The sequence below is a fragment of the Phoenix dactylifera genome, chromosome 4 (assembly GCF_051530095.1).
Source record: "Phoenix dactylifera cultivar Ajwa chromosome 4, Ajwa_hap1_PhDact_Kaust_v1.1, whole genome shotgun sequence".
NCBI lineage: Eukaryota > Viridiplantae > Streptophyta > Magnoliopsida > Arecales > Arecaceae > Phoenix > Phoenix dactylifera.
The window spans coordinates 38057229-38066915 of NC_143193.1; the positions used below are offsets into that span (position 1 = coordinate 38057229).

The 9687-nt window shown below is 49.0% G+C and overlaps 23 non-coding genes and 3 pseudogenes across 23 annotated transcripts; all 26 read right to left on the reverse strand.

Moving 5' to 3' along the window:
• Positions 1-206: 206 nt before the first annotated feature.
• LOC149764804 (5S ribosomal RNA) lies at positions 207-325 on the reverse strand. Its single transcript, XR_016403864.1, has one exon. It is a non-coding gene; the product is annotated as a 5S ribosomal RNA (ribosomal RNA).
• A 246-nt stretch (positions 326-571) lies between these two features.
• LOC149764805 (5S ribosomal RNA) lies at positions 572-690 on the reverse strand. Its single transcript, XR_016407731.1, has one exon. It is a non-coding gene; the product is annotated as a 5S ribosomal RNA (ribosomal RNA).
• A 245-nt stretch (positions 691-935) lies between these two features.
• Positions 936-1054, reverse strand: LOC149764806 (5S ribosomal RNA). Its single transcript, XR_016410653.1, has one exon. It is a non-coding gene; the product is annotated as a 5S ribosomal RNA (ribosomal RNA).
• A 247-nt stretch (positions 1055-1301) lies between these two features.
• Positions 1302-1420, reverse strand: LOC149764807 (5S ribosomal RNA; annotated as a pseudogene).
• Positions 1421-1666: 246 nt separating this feature from the next.
• Positions 1667-1785, reverse strand: LOC149764808 (5S ribosomal RNA). The gene has a single exon (XR_016406677.1). It is a non-coding gene; the product is annotated as a 5S ribosomal RNA (ribosomal RNA).
• Positions 1786-2031: 246 nt separating this feature from the next.
• LOC149764809 (5S ribosomal RNA) lies at positions 2032-2150 on the reverse strand. Its single transcript, XR_016404295.1, has one exon. It is a non-coding gene; the product is annotated as a 5S ribosomal RNA (ribosomal RNA).
• A 246-nt stretch (positions 2151-2396) lies between these two features.
• Positions 2397-2515, reverse strand: LOC149764810 (5S ribosomal RNA). Its single transcript, XR_016406678.1, has one exon. It is a non-coding gene; the product is annotated as a 5S ribosomal RNA (ribosomal RNA).
• Positions 2516-2761: 246 nt separating this feature from the next.
• On the reverse strand, positions 2762-2880 carry LOC149764811 (5S ribosomal RNA). Its single transcript, XR_016404296.1, has one exon. It is a non-coding gene; the product is annotated as a 5S ribosomal RNA (ribosomal RNA).
• A 245-nt stretch (positions 2881-3125) lies between these two features.
• Positions 3126-3244, reverse strand: LOC149764812 (5S ribosomal RNA). The gene has a single exon (XR_016401092.1). It is a non-coding gene; the product is annotated as a 5S ribosomal RNA (ribosomal RNA).
• Positions 3245-3491: 247 nt separating this feature from the next.
• Positions 3492-3610, reverse strand: LOC149764813 (5S ribosomal RNA; annotated as a pseudogene).
• A 246-nt stretch (positions 3611-3856) lies between these two features.
• On the reverse strand, positions 3857-3975 carry LOC149764814 (5S ribosomal RNA). Its single transcript, XR_016406679.1, has one exon. It is a non-coding gene; the product is annotated as a 5S ribosomal RNA (ribosomal RNA).
• A 246-nt stretch (positions 3976-4221) lies between these two features.
• Positions 4222-4340, reverse strand: LOC149764815 (5S ribosomal RNA). Its single transcript, XR_016404297.1, has one exon. It is a non-coding gene; the product is annotated as a 5S ribosomal RNA (ribosomal RNA).
• Positions 4341-4586: 246 nt separating this feature from the next.
• On the reverse strand, positions 4587-4705 carry LOC149764816 (5S ribosomal RNA). Its single transcript, XR_016412368.1, has one exon. It is a non-coding gene; the product is annotated as a 5S ribosomal RNA (ribosomal RNA).
• Positions 4706-4951: 246 nt separating this feature from the next.
• On the reverse strand, positions 4952-5070 carry LOC149764817 (5S ribosomal RNA). Its single transcript, XR_016406680.1, has one exon. It is a non-coding gene; the product is annotated as a 5S ribosomal RNA (ribosomal RNA).
• A 245-nt stretch (positions 5071-5315) lies between these two features.
• Positions 5316-5434, reverse strand: LOC149764818 (5S ribosomal RNA). The gene has a single exon (XR_016402104.1). It is a non-coding gene; the product is annotated as a 5S ribosomal RNA (ribosomal RNA).
• A 247-nt stretch (positions 5435-5681) lies between these two features.
• Positions 5682-5800, reverse strand: LOC149764819 (5S ribosomal RNA). Its single transcript, XR_016407023.1, has one exon. It is a non-coding gene; the product is annotated as a 5S ribosomal RNA (ribosomal RNA).
• Positions 5801-6046: 246 nt separating this feature from the next.
• Positions 6047-6165, reverse strand: LOC149764820 (5S ribosomal RNA). Its single transcript, XR_016406682.1, has one exon. It is a non-coding gene; the product is annotated as a 5S ribosomal RNA (ribosomal RNA).
• A 246-nt stretch (positions 6166-6411) lies between these two features.
• On the reverse strand, positions 6412-6530 carry LOC149764821 (5S ribosomal RNA). The gene has a single exon (XR_016404298.1). It is a non-coding gene; the product is annotated as a 5S ribosomal RNA (ribosomal RNA).
• A 246-nt stretch (positions 6531-6776) lies between these two features.
• LOC149764822 (5S ribosomal RNA) lies at positions 6777-6895 on the reverse strand. The gene has a single exon (XR_016411269.1). It is a non-coding gene; the product is annotated as a 5S ribosomal RNA (ribosomal RNA).
• A 248-nt stretch (positions 6896-7143) lies between these two features.
• Positions 7144-7262, reverse strand: LOC149764823 (5S ribosomal RNA). Its single transcript, XR_016412369.1, has one exon. It is a non-coding gene; the product is annotated as a 5S ribosomal RNA (ribosomal RNA).
• A 248-nt stretch (positions 7263-7510) lies between these two features.
• Positions 7511-7629, reverse strand: LOC149764824 (5S ribosomal RNA). The gene has a single exon (XR_016404884.1). It is a non-coding gene; the product is annotated as a 5S ribosomal RNA (ribosomal RNA).
• Positions 7630-7875: 246 nt separating this feature from the next.
• LOC149764825 (5S ribosomal RNA) lies at positions 7876-7994 on the reverse strand. Its single transcript, XR_016402466.1, has one exon. It is a non-coding gene; the product is annotated as a 5S ribosomal RNA (ribosomal RNA).
• A 246-nt stretch (positions 7995-8240) lies between these two features.
• On the reverse strand, positions 8241-8359 carry LOC149764826 (5S ribosomal RNA). Its single transcript, XR_016406683.1, has one exon. It is a non-coding gene; the product is annotated as a 5S ribosomal RNA (ribosomal RNA).
• A 246-nt stretch (positions 8360-8605) lies between these two features.
• On the reverse strand, positions 8606-8724 carry LOC149764827 (5S ribosomal RNA). Its single transcript, XR_016404299.1, has one exon. It is a non-coding gene; the product is annotated as a 5S ribosomal RNA (ribosomal RNA).
• A 245-nt stretch (positions 8725-8969) lies between these two features.
• LOC149764828 (5S ribosomal RNA) lies at positions 8970-9088 on the reverse strand. The gene has a single exon (XR_016410664.1). It is a non-coding gene; the product is annotated as a 5S ribosomal RNA (ribosomal RNA).
• Positions 9089-9335: 247 nt separating this feature from the next.
• Positions 9336-9454, reverse strand: LOC149764829 (5S ribosomal RNA; annotated as a pseudogene).
• Positions 9455-9687: the final 233 nt, after the last annotated feature.

The window sequence follows — 9687 nt, forward strand, 5'->3', positions numbered from 1 at the left end:
AGACCTCGACGGCCCGAGACATTCGCGCCGCCGGGGCCGTTCTGGCGTAGGATTCAACGCGCTGGTCCCGCTATGCGGCATGTCACCGCCAGTCTCCGGACTCAGTTTATTTTCGGGGGAAAAAATTATCCGAAGAGGAAAAGCCAAAAGCCAAATAATAAAAAATAAATATTATCAAAAAATAAAAAAGCGGGCAAAAAATAAAAAGGGTGCATCACGAGGACTTCCCAGGGGGTCACCCATCCTAGTACTACTCTCGCCCAAGCACGCTTAACTGCGGAGTTCTGATGGGATCCGGTGCATTAGTGCTGGTATGATCGCACCCATGACATGCCCTTCGAAACTCCCTTTTATGACAAAGCAGCAGACCTCGACGGCCCGAGACATTCGCGCTGCCGGGGCCGTTCTGGCGTAGGATTCAACGCGCTGTTCCGCTATGCGGCATGGCACCGCTAGTCTCCGGACTCAGTTTATTTTCGGGGGGAAAAAATTATCCGAAGAGGAAAAGCCAAAAGCCAAATAATAAAAAATAAATATTATCAAAAAATAAAAAAGCGGGCAAAAAATAAAAAGGGTGCAACACGAGGACTTCCCAGGGGGTCACCCATCCTAGTACTTCTCTCGCCCAAGCACGCTTAACTGCGGAGTTATGATGGGATCCGGTGCATTAGTGCTGGTATAATCGCACCCATGACATGCCCTTCGAAACTCCCTTTTATGACAAAGCAGCAGACCGCGACGGCCCGAGACATTCGCGCTGCCGGGGCCGTTCTGGCGTAGGATTCAACGCGCTGTTCCGCTATGCGGCATGGCACCGCCAGTCTCCGGACTCAGTTTATTTTCGGAAAAAAAAATTATCCGAAGAGGAAAAGCCAAAAGCCGAAAAATTAAAAATAAATATTATCAAAAAATAAAAAAGCGGGCAAAAAATAAAAAGGGTGCAACACGAGGACTTCCCAGGTGGTCACCCATCCTAGTACTACTCTCGCCCAAGCACGCTTAACTACGGAGTTCTGATGGGATCCGGTGCATTAGTGCTGGTATGATCGCACCCATGACATGCCCTTCGAAACTCCCTTTTATGACAAAGCAGCAGACCTCGACGGCCCGAGACATTCACGCTGCCGGGGCCGTTCTGGCGTATGATTCAACGCGCTGGTCCCGCTATGCGGCATGGCACCGCCAGTCCCCGGACTCTGTTTATTGTCGGGGGAAAAAAATTATCCGAAGAGGAAAAGCCAAAAGCCGAAAAATTAAAAATAAATATTATCAAAAAATAAAAAAGCGGGCAAAAAATAAAAAGGGTGCAACACGAGGACTTCCCAGGGGGTCACCCATCCTAGTGCTACTCTCACCCAAGCACGCTTAACTGCGGAGTTCTGATGGGATCCGGTGCATTAGTGCTGGTATGATCCCACCCAAGACATGCCCTTCGAAACTCCCTTTTAAGACAAAGCAGCAGACCTCGACGGCCCGAGACATTCGCGCTGCCGGGGCCGTTCTGGCGTATGATTCAACGCGCTGTTCCGCTATGCGGCATGGCACCGCCAGTCTCCGGACTCAGTTTATTTTCGGGGGAAAAAAATTATCCGAAGAGGAAAAGCCAAAAGCCAAAAAATTAAAAATAAATATTATCAAAAAATAAAAAAGCGGGCAAAAAATAAAAAGGGTGCAACACGAGGACTTCCCAGGGGGTCACCCATCCTAGTACTTCTCTCGCCCAAGCACGCTTAACTGCGGAGTTATGATGGGATCCGGTGCATTAGTGCTGGTATGATCGCACCCATGACATGCCCTTCGAAACTCCCTTTTATGACAAAGCAGCAGACCGCGACGGCCCGAGACATTCGCGCTGCCGGGGCCGTTCTGGCGTAGGATTCAACGCGCTATTCCGCTCTGCGGCATGGCACCGCCAGTCTCCGGACTTAGTTTATTTTCGAAAAAAAAAAATTATCCGAAGAGGAAAAGCCAAAAGCCGAAAAATTAAAAATAAATATTATCAAAAAATAAAAAAGCGGGCAAAAAATAAAAAGGGTGCAACACGAGGACTTCCCAGGGGGTCACCCATCCTAGTACTACTCTCGCCCAAGCACGCTTAACTGCGGAGTTCTGATCGGATCCGGTGCATTAGTGCTGGTATGATCGCACCCATGACATGCCCTTCGAAACTCCCTTTTATGACAAAGCAGCAGACCGCGACGGCCCGAGACATTCGCGCTGCCGGGGCCGTTCTGGCGTAGGATTCAACGCGCTGTTCCGCTATGCGGCATGGCACCGCCAGTCTCCGGACTCAGTTTATTTTCGGGGGAAAAAAATTATCCGAAGAGGAAAAGCCAAAAGCCAAAAAATTAAAAATAAATATTATCAAAAAATAAAAAAGCGGGCAAAAAATAAAAAGGGTGCAACACGAGGACTTCCCAGGGGGTCACCCATCCTAGTACTTCTCTCGCCCAAGCACGCTTAACTGCGGAGTTATGATGGGATCCGGTGCATTAGTGCTGGTATGATCGCACCCATGACATGCCCTTCGAAACTCCCTTTTATGACAAAGCAGCAGACCGCGACGGCCCGAGACATTCGCGCTGCCGGGGCCGTTCTGGCGTAGGATTCAACGCGCTATTCCGCTCTGCGGCATGGCACCGCCAGTCTCCGGACTTAGTTTATTTTCGAAAAAAAAAAATTATCCGAAGAGGAAAAGCCAAAAGCCGAAAAATTAAAAATAAATATTATCAAAAAATAAAAAAGCGGGCAAAAAATAAAAAGGGTGCAACACGAGGACTTCCCAGGGGGTCACCCATCCTAGTACTACTCTCGCCCAAGCACGCTTAACTGCGGAGTTCTGATCGGATCCGGTGCATTAGTGCTGGTATGATCGCACCCATGACATGCCCTTCGAAACTCCCTTTTATGACAAAGCAGCAGACCGCGACGGCCCGAGACATTCGCGCTGCCGGGGCCGTTCTGGCGTAGGATTCAACGCGCTGTTCCGCTATGCGGCATGGCACCGCCAGTCTCCGGACTCAGTTTATTTTCGGAAAAAAAAATTATCCGAAGAGGAAAAGCCAAAAGCCGAAAAATTAAAAATAAATATTATCAAAAAATAAAAAAGCGGGCAAAAAATAAAAAGGGTGCAACACGAGGACTTCCCAGGTGGTCACCCATCCTAGTACTACTCTCGCCCAAGCACGCTTAACTACGGAGTTCTGATGGGATCCGGTGTATTAGTGCTGGTATGATCGCACCCATGACATGCCCTTCGAAACTCCCTTTTATGACAAAGCAGCAGACCTCGACGGCCCGAGACATTCACGCTGCCGGGGCCGTTCTGGCGTATGATTCAACGCGCTGGTCCCGCTATGCGGCATGGCACCGCCAGTCCCCGGACTCTGTTTATTGTCGGGGGAAAAAAATTATCCGAAGAGGAAAAGCCAAAAGCCGAAAAATTAAAAATAAATATTATCAAAAAATAAAAAAGCGGGCAAAAAATAAAAAGGGTGCAACACGAGGACTTCCCAGGGGGTCACCCATCCTAGTGCTACTCTCACCCAAGCACGCTTAACTGCGGAGTTCTGATGGGATCCGGTGCATTAGTGCTGGTATGATCCCACCCAAGACATGCCCTTCGAAACTCCCTTTTAAGACAAAGCAGCAGACCTCGACGGCCCGAGACATTCGCGTTGCCGGGGCCGTTCTGGCGTATGATTCAACGCGCTGTTCCGCTATGCGGCATGGCACCGCCAGTCTCCGGACTCAGTTTATTTTCGGGGGAAAAAAATTATCCGAAGAGGAAAAGCCAAAAGCCAAAAAATTAAAAATAAATATTATCAAAAAATAAAAAAGCGGGCAAAAAATAAAAAGGGTGCAACACGAGGACTTCCCAGGGGGTCACCCATCCTAGTACTTCTCTCGCCCAAGCACGCTTAACTGCGGAGTTATGATGGGATCCGGTGCATTAGTGCTGGTATGATCGCACCCATGACATGCCCTTCGAAACTCCCTTTTATGACAAAGCAGTAGACCGCGACGGCCCGAGACATTCGCGCTGCCGGGGCCGTTCTGGCGTAGGATTCAACACGCTATTCCGCTCTGCGGCATGGCACCGCCAGTCTCCGGACTCAGTTTATTTTCGAAAAAAAAAAATTATCCGAAGAGGAAAAGCCAAAAGCCGAAAAATTAAAAATAAATATTATCAAAAAATAAAAAAGCGGGCAAAAAATAAAAAGGGTGCAACACGAGGACTTCCCAGGGGGTCACCCATCCTAGTACTACTCTCGCCCAAGCACGCTTAACTGCGGAGTTCTGATCGGATCCGGTGCATTAGTGCTGGTATGATCGCACCCATGACATGCCCTTCGAAACTCCCTTTTATGACAAAGCAGCAGATCTCGACGGCCCGAGGCATTTGCGCTGCCGGGGCCGTTCTGGCGTAGGATTCAACGCGCTGGTCCCGCTATGCGGCATGGCACCGCCAGTCTCCGGACTCAGTTTATTTTCGGGGGAAAAAATTATCCGAAGAGGAAAAGCCAAAAGCCAAATAATAAAAAATAAATATTATCAAAAAATAAAAAAGCGGGCAAAAAATAAAAAGGGTGCAACACGAGGACTTCCCAGGGGGTCACCCATCCTAGTACTACTCTCGCCCAAGCACGCTTAACTGCGGAGTTCTGATGGGATCCGGTGCATTAGTGCTGGTATGATCGCACCCATGACATGCCCTTCGAAACTCCCTTTTATGACAAAGCAGCAGACCTCGACGGCCCGAGACATTCGCGCTGCCGGGGCCGTTCTGGCGTAGGATTCAACGCGCTGTTCCGCTATGCGGCATGGCACCGCTAGTCTCCGGACTCAGTTTATTTTCGGGGGGAAAAAATTATCCGAAGAGGAAAAGCCAAAAGCCAAATAATAAAAAATAAATATTATCAAAAAATAAAAAAGCGGGCAAAAAATAAAAAGGGTGCAACACGAGGACTTCCCAGGGGGTCACCCATCCTAGTACTTCTCTCGCCCAAGCACGCTTAACTGCGGAGTTATGATGGGATCCGGTGCATTAGTGCTGGTATGATCGCACCCATGACATGCCCTTCGAAACTCCCTTTTATGACAAAGCAGCAGACCGCGACGGCCCGAGACATTCGCGCTGCCGGGGCCGTTCTGGCGTAGGATTCAACGCGCTGTTCCGCTATGCGGCATGGCACCGCCAGTCTCCGGACTCAGTTTATTTTCGGAAAAAAAAATTATCCGAAGAGGAAAAGCCAAAAGCCGAAAAATTAAAAATAAATATTATCAAAAAATAAAAAAGCGGGCAAAAAATAAAAAGGGTGCAACACGAGGACTTCCCAGGTGGTCACCCATCCTAGTACTACTCTCGCCCAAGCACGCTTAACTACGGAGTTCTGATGGGATCCGGTGCATTAGTGCTGGTTTGATCGCACCCATGACATGCCCTTCGAAACTACCTTTTATGACAAAGCAGCAGACCTCGACGGCCCGAGACATTCACGCTGCCGGGGCCGTTCTGGCGTATGATTCAACGCGCTGGTCCCGCTATGCGGCATGGCACCGCCAGTCCCCGGACTCTGTTTATTGTCGGGGGAAAAAAATTATCCGAAGAGGAAAAGCCAAAAGCCGAAAAATTAAAAATAAATATTATCAAAAAATAAAAAAGCGGGCAAAAAATAAAAAGGGTGCAACACGAGGACTTCCCAGGGGGTCACCCATCCTAGTGCTACTCTCACCCAAGCACGCTTAACTGCGGAGTTCTGATGGGATCCGGTGCATTAGTGCTGGTATGATCGCACCCAAGACATGCCCTTCGAAACTCCCTTTTAAGACAAAGCAGCAGACCTCGACGGCCCGAGACATTCGCGCTGCCGGGGCCGTTCTGGCGTATGATTCAACGCGCTGTTCCGCTATGCGGCATGGCATCGCCAGTCTCCGGACTCAGTTTATTTTCGGGGGAAAAAAATTATCCGAAGAGGAAAAGCCAAAAGCCAAAAAATTAAAAATAAATATTATCAAAAAATAAAAAAGCGGGCAAAAAATAAAAAGGGTGCAACACGAGGACTTCCCAGGGGGTCACCCATCCTAGTACTTCTCTCGCCCAAGCACGCTTAACTGCGGAGTTATGATGGGATCCGGTGCATTAGTGCTGGTATGATCGCACCCATGACATGCCCTTCGAAACTCCCTTTTATGACAAAGCAGCAGACCGCGACGGCCCGAGACATTCGCGCTGCCGGGGCCGTTCTGGCGTAGGATTCAACGTGCTATTCCGCTATGCGGCATGGCACCGCCAGTCTCCGGACTCAGTTTATTTTCGGAAAAAAAAAATTATCCGAAGAGGAAAAGCCAAAAGCCGAAAAATTAAAAATAAATATTATCAAAAAATAAAAAAGCGGGCAAAAAATAAAAAGGGTGCAACACGAGGACTTCCCAGGGGGTCACCCATCCTAGTACTACTCTCGCCCAAGCACGCTTAACTGCGGAGTTCTGATCGGATCCGGTGCATTAGTGCTGGTATGATCGCACCCATGACATGCCCTTCGAAACTCCCTTTTATGACAAAGCAGCAGATCTCGACGGCCCGAGGCATTCGCGCTGCCGGGGCCGTTCTGGCGTAGGATTCAACGCGCTGTTCCGCTATGCGGCATGGCACCGCGAGTCTCCGGACTCAGTTTATTTTCGGGAGAAAAAAATTATCCGAAGAGGAAAAGCCAAAAGCCGAAAAATTAAAAATAAATATTATCAAAAAATAAAAAAGCGGGCAAAAAATAAAAGGGGTGCAACACGAGGACTTCCCAGGGGGTCACCCATCCTAGTACTACTCTCGCCCAAGCACGCTTAACTGCGGAGTTCTGATGGGATCCGGTGCATTAGTGCTGGTATGATCGCACCCATGACATGCCCATCGAAACTCCCTTTTATGACAAAGCAGCAGACCTCGACGGCCCGAGACATTCGCGCCGCCGGGGCCGTTCTGGCGTAGGATTCAACGCGCTGGTCCCGCTATGCGGCATGGCACCGCCAGTCTCCGGACTCAGTTTATTTTCGGGGGAAAAAAATTATCCGAAGAGGAAAAGCCAAAAGCCGAAAAATTAAAAATAAATATTGTCAAAAAATAAAAAAGTGGAGAAAAAAATAAAAAGGGTGCAACACGAGGACTTCCCAGGGGGTCACCCATCCTAGTACTACTCTCGCCCAAGCACGCTTAACTGCGGAGTTCTGATGGGATCCGGTGCATTAGTGCTGGTATGATCGCACCCATGACATGCCCATCGAAACTCCCTTTTATGACAAAGCAGCAGACCTCGACGGCCCGAGACATTCGCGCCGCCGGGGCCGTTCTGGCGTAGGATTCAACGCGCTGGTCCCGCTATGCGGCATGGCACCGCCAGTCTCCGGACTCAGTTTATTTTCGGAGGAAAAAAATTATCCGAAGAGGAAAAGCCAAAAGCCGAAAAATTAAAAATAAATATTGTCAAAAAATAAAAAAGTGGAGAAAAAAATAAAAAGGGTGCAACACGAGGACTTCCCAGGGGGTCACCCATCCTAGTACTACTCTCGCCCAAGCACGCTTAACTGCGGAGTTTTGATGGGATCCGGTGCATTAGTGCTGGTATGATCGCACCCATGACATGCCCTTCGAAACTCCCTTTTATGACAAAGCAGCAGACCTCGACGGCCCGAGACATTCGCGCTGCCGGGGCCGTTCTGGCGTAGGATTCAACGCGCTGTTCCGCTATGCGGCATGGCACCGCGTGTCTCCGGACTCAGTTTATTTTCGGGGGAAAAAAATTATCCGAAGAGGAAAAGCCAAAAGCCGAAAAATTAAAAATAAATATTATCAAAAAATAAAAAAGCGGGCAAAAAATAAAAATGGTGCAACACGAGGACTTCCCAGGGGGTCACCCATCCTAGTACTACTCTCGCCCAAGCACGCTTAACTGCGGAGTTCTGATGGGATCCGGTGCATTAGTGCTGGTATGATCGCACCCATGACATGCCCTTCGAAACTCCCTTTTATGACAAAGCAGCAGACCTCGACGGCCCGAGACATTCGCGCTGCCGGGGCCGTTCTGGCGTATGATTCAACGCGCTGTTCCGCTATGCGGCATGGCACCGCCAGTCTCCGAACTCAGTTTATTTTCGGGGGAAAAAAATTATCCGAAGAGGAAAAGCCAAAAGCCAAAAAATTAAAAATAAATATTATCAAAAAATAAAAAAGCGGGCAAAAAATAAAAAGGGTGCAACACGAGGACTTCCCAGGGGGTCACCCATCCTAGTACTTCTCTCGCCCAAGCACGCTTAACTGCGGAGTTATGATGGGATCCGGTGCATTAGTGCTGGTATGATCGCACCCATGACATGCCCTTCGAAACTCCCTTTTATGACAAAGCAGCAGACCGCGACGGCCCGAGACATTCGCGCTGCCGGGGCCGTTCTGGCGTAGGATTCAACGCGCTATTCCGCTCTGCGGCATGGCACCGCCAGTCTCCGGACTTAGTTTATTTTCGAAAAAAAAAAATTATCCGAAGAGGAAAAGCCAAAAGCCGAAAAATTAAAAATAAATATTATCAAAAAATAAAAAAGCGGGCAAAAAATAAAAAGGGTGCAACACGAGGACTTCCCAGGGGGTCACCCATCCTAGTACTACTCTCGCCCAAGCACGCTTAACTGCGGAGTTCTGATCGGATCCGGTGCATTAGTGCTGGTATGATCGCACCCATGACATGCCCTTCGAAACTCCCTTTTATGACAAAGCAGCAGACCGCGACGGCCCGAGACATTCGCGCTGCCGGGGCCGTTCTGGCGTAGGATTCAACGCGCTGTTCCGCTATGCGGCATGGCACCGCCAGTCTCCGGACTCAGTTTATTTTCGGAAAAAAAAATTATCCGAAGAGGAAAAGCCAAAAGCCGAAAAATTAAAAATAAATATTATCAAAAAATAAAAAAGCGGGCAAAAAATAAAAAGGGTGCAACACGAGGACTTCCCAGGTGGTCACCCATCCTAGTACTACTCTCGCCCAAGCACGCTTAACTACGGAGTTCTGATGGGATCCGGTGCATTAGTGCTGGTATGATCGCACCCATGACATGCCCTTCGAAACTCCCTTTTATGACAAAGCAGCAGACCTCGACGGCCCGAGACATTCACGCTGCCGGGGCCGTTCTGGCGTATGATTCAACGCGCTGGTCCCGCTATGCGGCATGGCACCGCCAGTCCCCGGACTCTGTTTATTGTCGGGGGAAAAAAATTATCCGAAGAGGAAAAGCCAAAAGCCGAAAAATTAAAAATAAATATTATCAAAAAATAAAAAAGCGGGCAAAAAATAAAAAGGGTGCAACACGAGGACTTCCCAGGGGGTCACCCATCCTAGTGCTACTCTCACCCAAGCACGCTTAACTGCGGAGTTCTGATGGGATCCGGTGCATTAGTGCTGGTATGATCCCACCCAAGACATGCCCTTCGAAACTCCCTTTTAAGACAAAGCAGCAGACCTCGACGGCCCGAGACATTCGCGCTGCCGGGGCCGTTCTGGCGTATGATTCAACGCGCTGTTCCGCTATGCGGCATGGCACCGCCAGTCTCCGGACTCAGTTTATTTTCGGGGGAAAAAAATTATCCGAAGAGGAAAAGCCAAAAGCCAAAAAATTAAAAATAAATATTATCAAAAAATAAAAAAGCGG